Genomic DNA, 12,500 nt, shown 5'->3' with positions numbered 1-12,500 from the left:
TTAATTAATGAGTCTAAAATATCTAATGAAAGACGAAGTAAATGTATTCATTCACATAAACAAGTCAAGACAAGCAAGTCCATTAGTCTAATTTAACAAAAACACTAAATGACGGGAAGCAAATTGATACTAAAATAATATCCCCATTAAAATTTCGAATGACAACAACTACAAAGTGTCTTTGGTAATAGGTATACATAATTGCTCTGCATTATATAGTTGCGTGTGTGTGTGTGTGTGTGTGTGCTTATGCATAGATATAATAATCGATTAACTAAGCAGAATATGGAATTGGTACAATGTCTCCTCCATGACACCTGTATAAAAATTGCCATAACCTTAAAGTAACTGCGATGACAAACTTTTGATAACCTCCCTCAACAGGTCCCATGTTATCTACGTCGCCCTCCCACAAAATTTCGGCTGCATATCTTCCTTCTTTCCTTATTCTGCAACGCTTCCCTCGCTTTAAACTTAATGTAATCTAATTTTTCCTCACCGGCCTCATGATATTTATGTCTCTTTCCCATTTACTTACTCTTGTGTATACATTATATATATAATTGGCGATTTAATAGTCTGTTATCAGCATATTGGCATTGGAATAATTTTCTTAAGCCTTACTTATAAGTTGTTTATAAATTTAACCGTAAATGCTGCCACATACTCGCTATAGGGACTGGTAACCACTATAACCTGTAGTGGGGAACAGTCAACACGTTGTACTGAGGCTGACCAGAGAATTTTATTTTCAGATATATCTGGGGTACTTAAATATACTCATGATTTTTGCTTCGGCTTTTTCCATGGGCGCATGTCTTATTCATATTTTTTCGTAAGTTCTACTGAAGAGGAATGAATCTTTTATGAGATTAATTTCGAAATTGATTCAATATAGAAGTAACGAACTTTTTAAAACTTCTATCGGCCGGCTTGCCCGATTTCAGTTCTTCGTTTCTTTTTTCTGTAGCAAGTAAATTAGGTGGAAATTGACGATTATAAGTTGTATATATATATATATATTATTTGATATGGATATTTAATAATAAGGACAATCGGACCAATGCCTAATTTCCAAACTGAATCAGGCGAGTAACAATATGGCCGCCCAAACTCCAGATCTTTAACGAGACACCACTTTATGTATGAATGTACCTGATGTGACCCAGAATTCAAAATTGTTTCAAGACAATATGATGCACAGCTTCTCACCCGTAAAGGATGTAGCAGGATAGGTGGAAATCATCGTCATGCAGAGTTATATCAAATCCATCACCTGTTTACATCATTAATTATTGTCTCAACTAAAAATGTGGAATCCCTGAAGTAGATCCAACTGAAATGTGCCCCGTCTACGGATGAACTGTGCGAGTGCTTTACTCAATATCAGCACACTAACTGCCATATACCCATTGGTCAAAATTTTACTGACACACACACACAAACACACACACACACACACACACACACACGCACGCACGCATACACATATATATCTATATATATACACATAATCTCAATGGAGGCAATGCAAGCGGAAACTAGAGTAACATAATTAATAATCACACTCAAAATCAAATATATATATATATATTCTTCTACATTAATAAAACGGATATAAAAATTCCAAATATAGGAATATAAAATTATATATAAATAGGTAAATATCGATGTGATACATAAAATACCGTGAATTTTAGATTTAAAAGTTATAATACATTGGTGTAATAAAAATTTGAGATGATAAAACATTAAAAGGATGTACTAAAATACCACGAAAATAATTTAAAATTCTCATAAAATACCACGAAAATAATTTAAAATTCTCAGAGGCGTGCCAATTAAAATGATATATTTCATATTTTTTAAACTTACACTCCCTACATCAGGATGTTTTCACGCAATACAGTAGAAACCAAATACAGAAATACATTTATACAATTACATACCAACCAGACGTAAAAGAAATAATTAAGCTAACGATCCTCTAACAATAATTCTATGATCGTAGAAAAAGGATATGGACACTGATCTCAATATACGGGTGTATAAAACAAGGTTTTCATTTTTCAGAAATGCTGTGTATTGTAAAAATGAGTTGCAGCGTCAATGGCGCTAAGCTGTATTGGCCTTTGGCTCGTTGGATATCATGGGGGAGAGGGGAGGGGAGGCTGGTATGCAGGGCGACTGCTGGTTTTCCATAAACTAACTTGCTAGGACTTGTACCACGGAGGGTAAAACATTTCATCCTATATTAATAGTAGATTTATCACCATTCACTTACGGGACTGGTAACCAATATTAGCTGAGGTTCGGAACAGTTCACACGTGTGCTGGGGCTGGCTAAAGGATTTTAAATTTAGATATAATTAAAGTACTTATGTGTACTCATGTCTTTTGCTTCTGCTTCTTTCCATGGGTGCGTATAAGTATTTCATTTATTTCTTATCGTGTTTTCTAGTGACGAGGAAAAAATCGATGGGATTTAATTCCGAAATTGATTCAAAATAGATATAATGACCATTTTTTAAAAATTCTGTTCACTAGATTCCCGTTTTCAGCACGAAGTATATTTATAATTAGTGAGTGTATAATGATATGTGGAAATAGATGACTTAGAGTCTGTTTTACAGCATATTGGCATAGAAGTAATTTTTCTTTTGTCCTTTGTTTATATATATATATATTGAAATCATAAATTAGGGTATCTACGAGATACCACCATGCTGAAAATAGCAGGCATGAACCGACTCTAAAACCACATTAAGTTTACATATAGCAACATGGAGGAAATACAAAGGGACAAGATGAAACTAGTAAAAATTTACTGAATAATTATATAGGTGGTTTTAGAGTTGGTTCATAGCTGCTATGTTTGCATGGTGGTATCTCGTAGGTACCCTAATTTACAATTTTAGTAATTATTATCTTTGAAGGTTGTTTTTTCTATGCTGACCGCTTGATAGGTTCGTCATTTTATTTTAAATTAACGATCTTATCCTTATCCTAATATATATATATATATATATATATATATATATATATAGGCATAATTAAATCTCAGAATGAGATTGAAACAGTAATCGCTCGATAATGTAAAGTATAGAAGCATCTTATCATGACTAACCACTTGCAAAGGAGCCTTCACTTTCAACGCTACCTGGTGGTTACCGCCCGCTGACGAGGGACAACAATCCCGAAACTGGTTCGAGCGTATCACTCAGGCTTGCGAGAAAGGGATGGCCTCCCTTTGCAAATACTCCAAGGACACAGATATTGTGTCTAGATCCAGCTAGAGACGAAGATCTCTTGGGGCTATAAAGCTACAGTAACACCACCTCCCCAATGTGGTTAGCCATGATAAGATGGCCTCTATACTTTACATTATCGAGCGATTACTGTTTCAATCTCATTCTGAGATTTAATTATGCTTCCTGTTCGTTTTTCGACATCAGTGGCAGACGCCATTAGAAAAACGTATATCTATTTGCAAAGGAGCCTTCACTTTCATCGCTACCTGGTGTTTTTTGAATTTTTCCTCGGCGTATACCAATATTTTTCTGTTGCTGCAAATCGTTGTGTGAGTTCGTTTCCGTTTGTCTACTCTGTCGTGTTACAAGTAATATCATTGTTGAACTGTTTTTGACCCAGTAATTTTCGCCCTTCGGGGTAGAAAATTTCTGTGTGCTGTTTTGTGTGAACTCTTAACCTGTATAGGTTATTTTTGGAAAAAAAAAAAATTCTCTTGTCATTTGTGACAAGTTTGTGTTGTCTAATATGGAATTAGACTTAAGTTCAAAAAAAAGACTTTCCCGAGATGGGAGAAAGTATAACAACTGTTAAACAAAAGGAAACACAGACAAAACCCAGTTTTCAGACGCCGTAGGTGGCGAAGTCGAAGAAATGGAGGTATCAATGGAAAGATTATTCAAGTTTAGATCGCTGGTGCAAAAAAGTGGCGAAGAAACACGATTGGTACCGCCCCCCGAAACTATACAAGCAATAAAGGAAAAAATGGTCACCTACAGGGTGTACAATATCAAGGAAAAACGAATGACCGACGTGAAAAACGAAATGGTCGAAAAGTGTATGGCTCCAATATGGAGTAAAGTTAGTCATGTCAACCGAGGTGCAAGAAGCGCTACAGTGGGGCGCATTTTGAAACGGCGGAAGTAGCAAGGCAAATTTCGACACAAACGTTGGAAAACGAGAGTATAATACTGCTACCCTTATATTTAGGATGCAGAACCGCAAAAGTGACCCTAGAAGATATACCAACGGGCTACGACGTGATGTGGGCGGCAACAGCGGTCATTTTTGATGTTGAATCAAAATTGACAATTTTAAGTATGAAGAGAAAAATTGCAAAACACTGGAGAGGCCAGCAGCTGGAGATGATAATCCAGGCGGAAAATGCGACGTTGGAAAGCCTACCAGACAGAGTCTTCGTGGGGGAGGGGCACTCCATACGAGTTTCGGTGGAAGGACGCAGGCCCAGATGTTTTAAGTGCGGGCAAAAGGGCCACGTTCGCTCCGTTTGCACAAAAAAAAAATAATGCGGGCAACGCCCCCCCACAAAACGCTGTGAAGAACGCAGAAAGCAGCAAAGTGGAGAAAAAAGTAACGGCTGGCGAAAACAAGGAGGAAAAAATAAACAGGTCGAACTCCAAAAAGGAGGAAGACAAGAACGAAATGCAAAATGAGAAAGGAAAGGATGAGGAAAATAATGACAACAAAACAAATAAACAAGAAGACATGGATTTACGAACGTGTCCAACAAAAAGGAAAAAATCCATCACCCCTGACTCCCCACCCGTATCAAAAAAAAAAAAACGCAGACGAACAAATTAAAAATATTCTCCAATCCCACCCCGGCGGTACTACACTTATAGGCCAGCACTTTAACAAACCCCACCCCCAACTGTAAAAGGGTTTAAACCCAACGAAAAATTATTGCATACACCACAAAGAACGTGAGAGTAGAAACATGGGTGAAAGCAAGTACGCTGATCAGGTGCTACAAAGCGACCGAGAAGGAAGCGGAGTGGCGATATGGAAGGGTCGGCGAAGAAGGATGGAAAGACAAAAACCTTACAAAGCCACGTAAAAGCCGGCTTCATTAAGGATGTCACCCAGGAGGTGACAACTGGGAAATTACCCGTTAGCCCGGCAGCCACACCAACCCAGAGCCCGGTGGCAACGCCGGTGAAACACCCAGCAGCAACGGCGAGTGGGGGGGAGACAGGCAGAAAGAATCTGTCAGGCTCCCTCTCGCAACGTGAGTAAATAATTTTCTTTTTTCTCGATGATTAAGTTAGGTTGTATAAATGCGCGTGGAATGGGATCGAAATGGAAACAGGCTTGTTTTCGTGACGACCTCATTTCACATAGAATCGAAGTAGCTATTGTTACCGAGTCCAAGATGAAGGGACCCCAAGCGTTCTCACCACTTCTCAATGGTTACGAGAAATTTATTTCTCCTAGCCGAGGGGGAGGTGCAGGCGTGGCAGTTCTTTTCAGGAAGAACTTGGACTTACAGGTAAGTACTGTCTTTTTGGACCCAGAAGGTAGGCTGGTTGTCCTAGATGTGACGCACGTGAGTAAGCAGTCCTTCAGGTTGGTGGCTGTCTACGCTCCTAACGGACGTGGGCAGACCGGTTTTTATCGGGAACTGGAGCACTTTCTAGTGACGTCCAAAACGGTAGTCTTGGTAGGGGATTTCAACACCATTCTCGATGCGCGGGTGGATGGTGTAGGCTCGAGCGATAGGAAGGGGAATCCTGGCCTCAAGGCTCTACTAGCGAGCTTTAATCTAGTAGACCGTTTTCGACTGGATGAGCCGAACGTTCCACAGTGGACGTGGAGTAATAACGACGGCTCACTCAGATCGTACATAGATAGAGTATTTGTTAAGGAACGAGATAGGAATAGTGTTAGCTGTCCACAATTCTCTGTTGTGCCTTACACGGATCACAACTTGTAACGTGTGAGGTACATGTAGATAAATGCCATAGACAAGGTCCCGGGTACTGGAAGATGAACAAGTCTATTTTGACCTGTGAAGCTTTCCGTACCCGGATTAAGGAATTAGTACAGAGGGCATTATGTGGCACCATCATTAATAATAGATGGTGGCTCGCCCTCAAAAGAGCCATCCGTTTGGAGTCCATTAGATTTAGCAAGCAGCTAAGTTTAGATAGGACTAGAATAGAGGGCGAATTAGTTAAGAACTTAGACGAGGCTATGGAATCTGGCTGTGCATCCGGAGTGTTGGCAGCGAGAGCGGTATTGTACCGTCACCTCAACGCCAAGCACGAGGGGTGTAGAGTCAGAGCTAAGTTACGTGCAGGAAAACGAGAAGGTATTAACGTTGCCGGATGGGCCCGTCGTGAGGAGAGTCAGAAGGGCAAAAAGTCCTGTATTATGTCCTTAACTGACGAGCAGGACCGCAAGATCTATGGACAGGAGGAGATGCAGAAGGTCCTTCACCAGCATTTCGCACGGCTGTTTGGGGGCGGTGGCCCGCTCGAGCGTGGGGAGACCTTAAAGGACTTCCTAGCTGGTGGGCCTCGGCTCTCGGCAGGTGAGGCGGAGTGCTGTGAAGGATCGATCTATCCCGCGGAGGTAAGAGGGGTTATGGCCGAGTGCGCCGGGGAAAAGTCACCGGGATTGGATGGTCTACCCTATGAATTTTATTGTTGTATGCCGGACTTGTTCGGGGACATACTGGCAAGCGTCTATGCAAACTGGCAACAGAATGGGAGGATTCCCAGCTCTGTGAGTCGGGAGTTGTGACGCTGGTCCAGAAAGACCCGAGCAAGGGGGACAGTATTAGTAATTACAGGCCCATAACTCTACTTAATGTAGAGTTTAAGATTTTGGCCAAGGTGTTAGCAAAAGGTTGACGGCTGTCGTGAAGAAACTTGTCGGGAAGGCACAGACATGTGCAATCCCAGGCAGGTCGATCCAGGATAATCTTCACCTTCTCCGCTACACTATAGATAGGGTCGGGAAATTAGACGGCAAAGGAGGGGCATTGGTCCATTTAGACCAAAGTAAAGCGTTTGATAGGGTGGACCATCGGTACTTGGCGGCGGTTCTCGAAGCGGCTGGGCTGGGCCCTGGCTTCTGCGGGTGGATCTCAGCTATGTACAGCGGCATCAAGTCCACAGTCCAGAAAACGGTTACCTAACGGAGCCGTTTTCGATCAAGCGTTCAGTTCGACAAGGGTGCCCCTTGTCCCCGCTCCTGTATGTTTTGGCTCTTGAGCCATTGCTGCGGAAGCTGGAGAAGTTGGGAGGCAACCCTAATGAAATCGGATGCGGTAAGTCTGTTTCTGCCTATGCGGATGACGTCACCCTCATCGTGTCCAACGGAACACAGCTACCTCGGGTAGTAGGTGCTCTCCATAGATACGAAGCGGTGGCAGGGGCAAAAGTTAACAGGGACAAGTCCATCGGTTTGCGCCTCGGCACCTGGAGGAACAAGCAGATACCGTCCAGTGTTGTTGGACACTGGACGGATGGTCCTGTTAAATTGCTCGGAGTATGGTTTGGTCCAGACTCCCAGACGGAAAGAATTGGAGCGAGGTAACGAGCAAGGTGGATGCCAAAGTACGGAAGTGGTCCGGAAGGCATCTTTCCTTGAAAGGGAGGGCGGAGGTGGTGGCACAGATGTTATAGCCTCTGTCGTCACCTACCGCCTGACCGTCGTGCCTTGCCCCGATTCGTGGTTAAACAAGTTGGAACGACTTCTTTTCCGCTTTTTGTGGAAAGGAGGAAGCCACTTGTGAGACGCTCCGTGTGTTGCCAGGAACCGCTAAAGGGTGGACTGGGGATGCCTTGGCTAATGATGCGCAAGCATGCGTTGAGGCTGAGACACCTCTGGTGTTACCTGGAGGATGATAAGGTGTGGAGTTCGCTGGCAGAGGAATTCTTCCCGCGACGGCCTTATGGAGGGATTTACACCCGGTCTCATTAAAGGACGTAAACTGACTTCATGGCAGAAGGAGTGCCGACAGGCACTCTGGCTGATCCACAAGATGGGTAAGGCCGGCAGCGGGAATACCACCTCGGTGTTCTATAAAGGGCTGGTAGGAGGAAAAAATGACGACGTCCTAGGAAGGGCTCTGGGGTTCGATGAGGATCAACTCTCCAACCTGTTTAAGAAGACTTTCAGGCCGGGGTATTTGGATAATTACCAAAAATCCCTGACCTGGCAGTGCTATAGGAATGCATTACCTGTTCGCGAGAAGTTATCCAGGCACGGAATGTCAGTGCCACCGACGTGTCCAAGATGTGGGTTGGACGATGAAACCGTTCAACACGCTTTTGTACAATGTCGGGAGCTGTCAGGCTTGATAAGTTACGTGGAACACGTGTTGTCGCATCTGGGACGAGTACAGCTGTCGGCTGGATCTATGATTAAGATGATACCGCCAACTGGACTCTCAAAGGAAGGTAAGGCTTGTTTTTACTGTACGGTGGCAGTATTGAAAGAGTGTGTATGGAGAACTAGAGTGGAAGGTCTAGTGAAAGGGTCCTTTATCTCTGGCCCCGGTTTGTTAAAATACTTCGGATATCATCTGAAGAGCAAGATGGGGTTGGAGAAGAGGAGCCTGCCACAGAAAGAGTATATGGAACGTTGGAAGGATGTGATGAGAAAGGTGGGTGAGAGTAACCCAGCTTAATCATCGAGGAAAGGAAAATCAGCTGCTGGGATTTATAGGCTGCCGGGTTCAAAATTGAAACTGGTACCTCCCATTACCTTTCACTGTACATAACTGTTTAAAATAAAGAATTAATAATAAAAAAAAAAGAAATGAAAAGAAAACATACCCACTAAAAGTTCTCGTGACAAAGGGAAAAGTAAGCCAAGGTTTCGTTTCAAGGCAAAGTAAGCCAAGTTTTCGTTCAAGTGACATAAAATTTTAATTTTGTAATTTTTTAAATTTCATTCGAACTCGCATAGCATTTTTGTAATTGTTTTGTTCTGTAATGTATCCATTCTATGTTAGATCTATTGATCATAATAAAGAAAATTTCATCGCTACCTGGTGGGTACCGCCCGTTGACGAGGGACAACAATCCCGAAACTAGTTCGAGCGTATCACTCAGGCTTGCGAGGAAGGGATGGCCTCCCTTTGCAAATATTCCAAGGACACAGATATTGTGTCTAGAGCCAGCTAGAGACGAAGATCTCTTGGAGCTATAAAGCTACAGTAACACCCCCTCCCCAATGTGGTTAGCCATGATAAGATGGCTTCTATACTTTACAATATATATATATATATTTATGTATACACACACACGTATATATATATATATATATATATATATATATATATATATATATATATATATATGTATGTGTATATGTATATGTATATATATATATATATATATATATAATATATATACATTTATGTATGTATGTATAGTAAGAAATATTGTAATATTGAATGGCATGTGCTTGTATTACCTTGAAATATCATTTCAAAACAATTTCTTTAGACACAAATAAAATCATCCTTAGTTACACTTGCATCTTCAATTTCCCTTAATAATATAACACAACATTCATTAACATTTCAGAAATTCCTTGCACATATATAACAGATAAAATTAAATAAAATAATTTAGAGAGATTAAATAAAAACCATAGTATTAATCTTGTGGAATGTCATTCTGCGCTAGAAGGTATATTCGTGGTAACTGAAATATCAAGTCATTCTATACCATATATATATAATACAACACTCAGATAATATAATTGCGAGTGTTTTGATAATGTAAACCGACGCTACAGGGAATACTTGTTTCTCTGATATATCAACCTATATTGCATCATTATTTGTTAGATTGCAAGTAGTTATTATATATTGTTGAATTTCCATCAGGTCACTGAGATACTTTCGCCGATGTAAATTTGTGCTGCGGGAAATACTTTCTGAAATACCATGCATGTTGTTGTATACATTCTCTATTTGAATAGCATTTTCATAAAGTGATTCTGAAATTACTTCAAGCAGTCCTAACGATATTCCCCAATATTAACTGAATTTTACGACTCAGATATACATATACATATACATATATATTTATATATATTCGGTGAATGTGTGGTCGATCATGTGCGTGTTTAAAGAGAGGGTGGATGAGTATATAGATATAGGCGCGTGTACGTGGGTGTGCGGGCGCACCTGTATATGTATGGACATTTTTACTACCTTACCATTACTCTCTCCCCTCGTATATTTGTTCAAGAGCGTGTACCATGCTCCCATTTTGGTTCACCAAAGACTAAATTATAGCTTGTTGCCACGTTAAGCCTCTTCCACACGGAGACATTGAGCTGTTTTCTTTCCCTCTTTTCTTGGAACACGCGCCTTAGATCATACAATAGCTCCTTCATGCATAGCGTTAAATAATTGCGGTGCCTTTCTTATGCGCCTCTTGTAAGTTTCCAAGTTTCCTATTCCTTTCTAATGTTTTACTAAGCATAATCGATTGAACTACAGTTGCGTTGATATGGGCAAACCGCCATTTGTTGATGACAGTTGTCCCCGTCAACGCCCGCTCAACTAAGTGCGGACACTCTAATCTTGGCACGCTGGTGGTGTTGCTTTCAACTTCTAGTAAGCAGGTCACTGCCTACAAAGTTTATCTAAAACGTCTGTGCAGATCAGAGATTTTTGTTCTGTGTAGCGGCGATGTTAAAAACGGGAACAACTTATTCTATCTATATCCACCGCCCTCAAAATATTCTAACAAGGTACGGCCTATATATCCTCCTTACATTCTCATATGGAATCTTGTTGCGATCAGTAAGTATTTTCCACGTTCTGGAGTTGGTAAGATAATTTTCTTTCTAGAGAATTTCATCGAACTTTGCCTACCACTTTTTCGTATATAGCAACAGGCATTGTTTTCGAAATGTATATTATAAGATGTGAATAAGGAGACACTTTTGGCAAGCGCATAAATATATCACCAAAGTTTTACTTGTCAGTTGGATTGCGAAATGGAGGATACATTCTTACTTCACATTAATTGCTATAATTGAAGATAAATTATTCGAGGAGTCAACGACGAAATATGCACTTGCGTGATCAGTTTGTAATAACCTGCAGTCAAACTTTCACAAACTCCTATTATATTTCCTTTTAACTCTAGCAGATTGTTTAAGAAAATTAAAACTACAATATGTATGAAAGTAAAGAGACTCAAATGAAAGAGATTGTCGTAGTTGAATAGACATTGATCTTTCATCTGCTTCACTATTGCCGTCGACGGGCAAAATCATACGAACAACTATATCATTTTATAAGTAGTATTGTTTTCCTCATTCTGTCCACAACATGGAAGTGAAATTATTCGCATAGCCGTCATATTAATGACATTTTAATGCACATAAGATAGCTGATTCAGATCTTAGCACTGATCGATACCTTACATATTAAAACCAATGTGATGTAAGACAAACTCATCTTGTGGTCTGATTAGAACAGAGAAAATAGAAAAGAAGTAGAAAAACGCCAATGTGTTCCATACTCCTATTAATCTACTAATTCGCCGTCTTATGTCTCTGGTGATGGCGTGTAACATTCAAACTAGATTATACTGATTTTATGTGGTAGAAACAAAATTTATTGGGGACAACTTTTGAAATCAATTGACGCGGACAACTTTTTAAACTCGGAAATTGATAGCACTTTATATAAGACAACCTGAATTATAACGGATACTGTTTATTCTAGAATTGTCCACCTTCCTAATAATCAAAACCTACAGTGATTGCTGTTATTAATTTCTTCATACTGTTATTGACAAGTTATATATAAATATTATAGTCTTATTCTTCGGATATTAATGAACCAATCACCGACGCGTGACGATATCATTGATACACATGAGTAAATAATGAGAGGATGTAAAGTTTATATTAATTATTATTGCATGTGTTCAATTACTGAATTGGTTCCGACGCTGATCGAATCTATAGCATTGTTTCGTCTCACTGGATGTCTACTGTTTTCTATTATGCTAGCCACTTCAATTTGTAATATACTCATTTCTATATTACTCAAGAGACCTGTGGATGGCCCATTTAATAGGCTGTTGAACTGCAGACCAAAGAAGCTTCATTCATCATATACGTTGCTGCTCTAATGCGCTTGTTATGCAACTTTCATTTACATCATTAATGACGTTGAACGACACATTAATTTTGCAAACAACTGTTATCTCTTTTTAATGTACGTAAAGATATGTGAATGGTATCAGCAGAGATCCTCATTTAGAAAGGACGAAGACATGAAGACTAGATTTATCTCCGTAACATGGCAGATATGTGAATTTAATATACATATAAAAGTTTTATATATCTGTATGTATGTATGTATGAATGTATGTATGTATGTATGTGATATATATATATGTATATATATATATATATATATATATATATATATATATATATATATATATATATATATATAT

The sequence above is a fragment of the Octopus sinensis genome, linkage group LG19, assembly GCF_006345805.1.
Source record: "Octopus sinensis linkage group LG19, ASM634580v1, whole genome shotgun sequence".
Lineage (NCBI taxonomy): Eukaryota > Metazoa > Mollusca > Cephalopoda > Octopoda > Octopodidae > Octopus > Octopus sinensis.
This window is presented reverse-complemented; position numbering follows the sequence as displayed.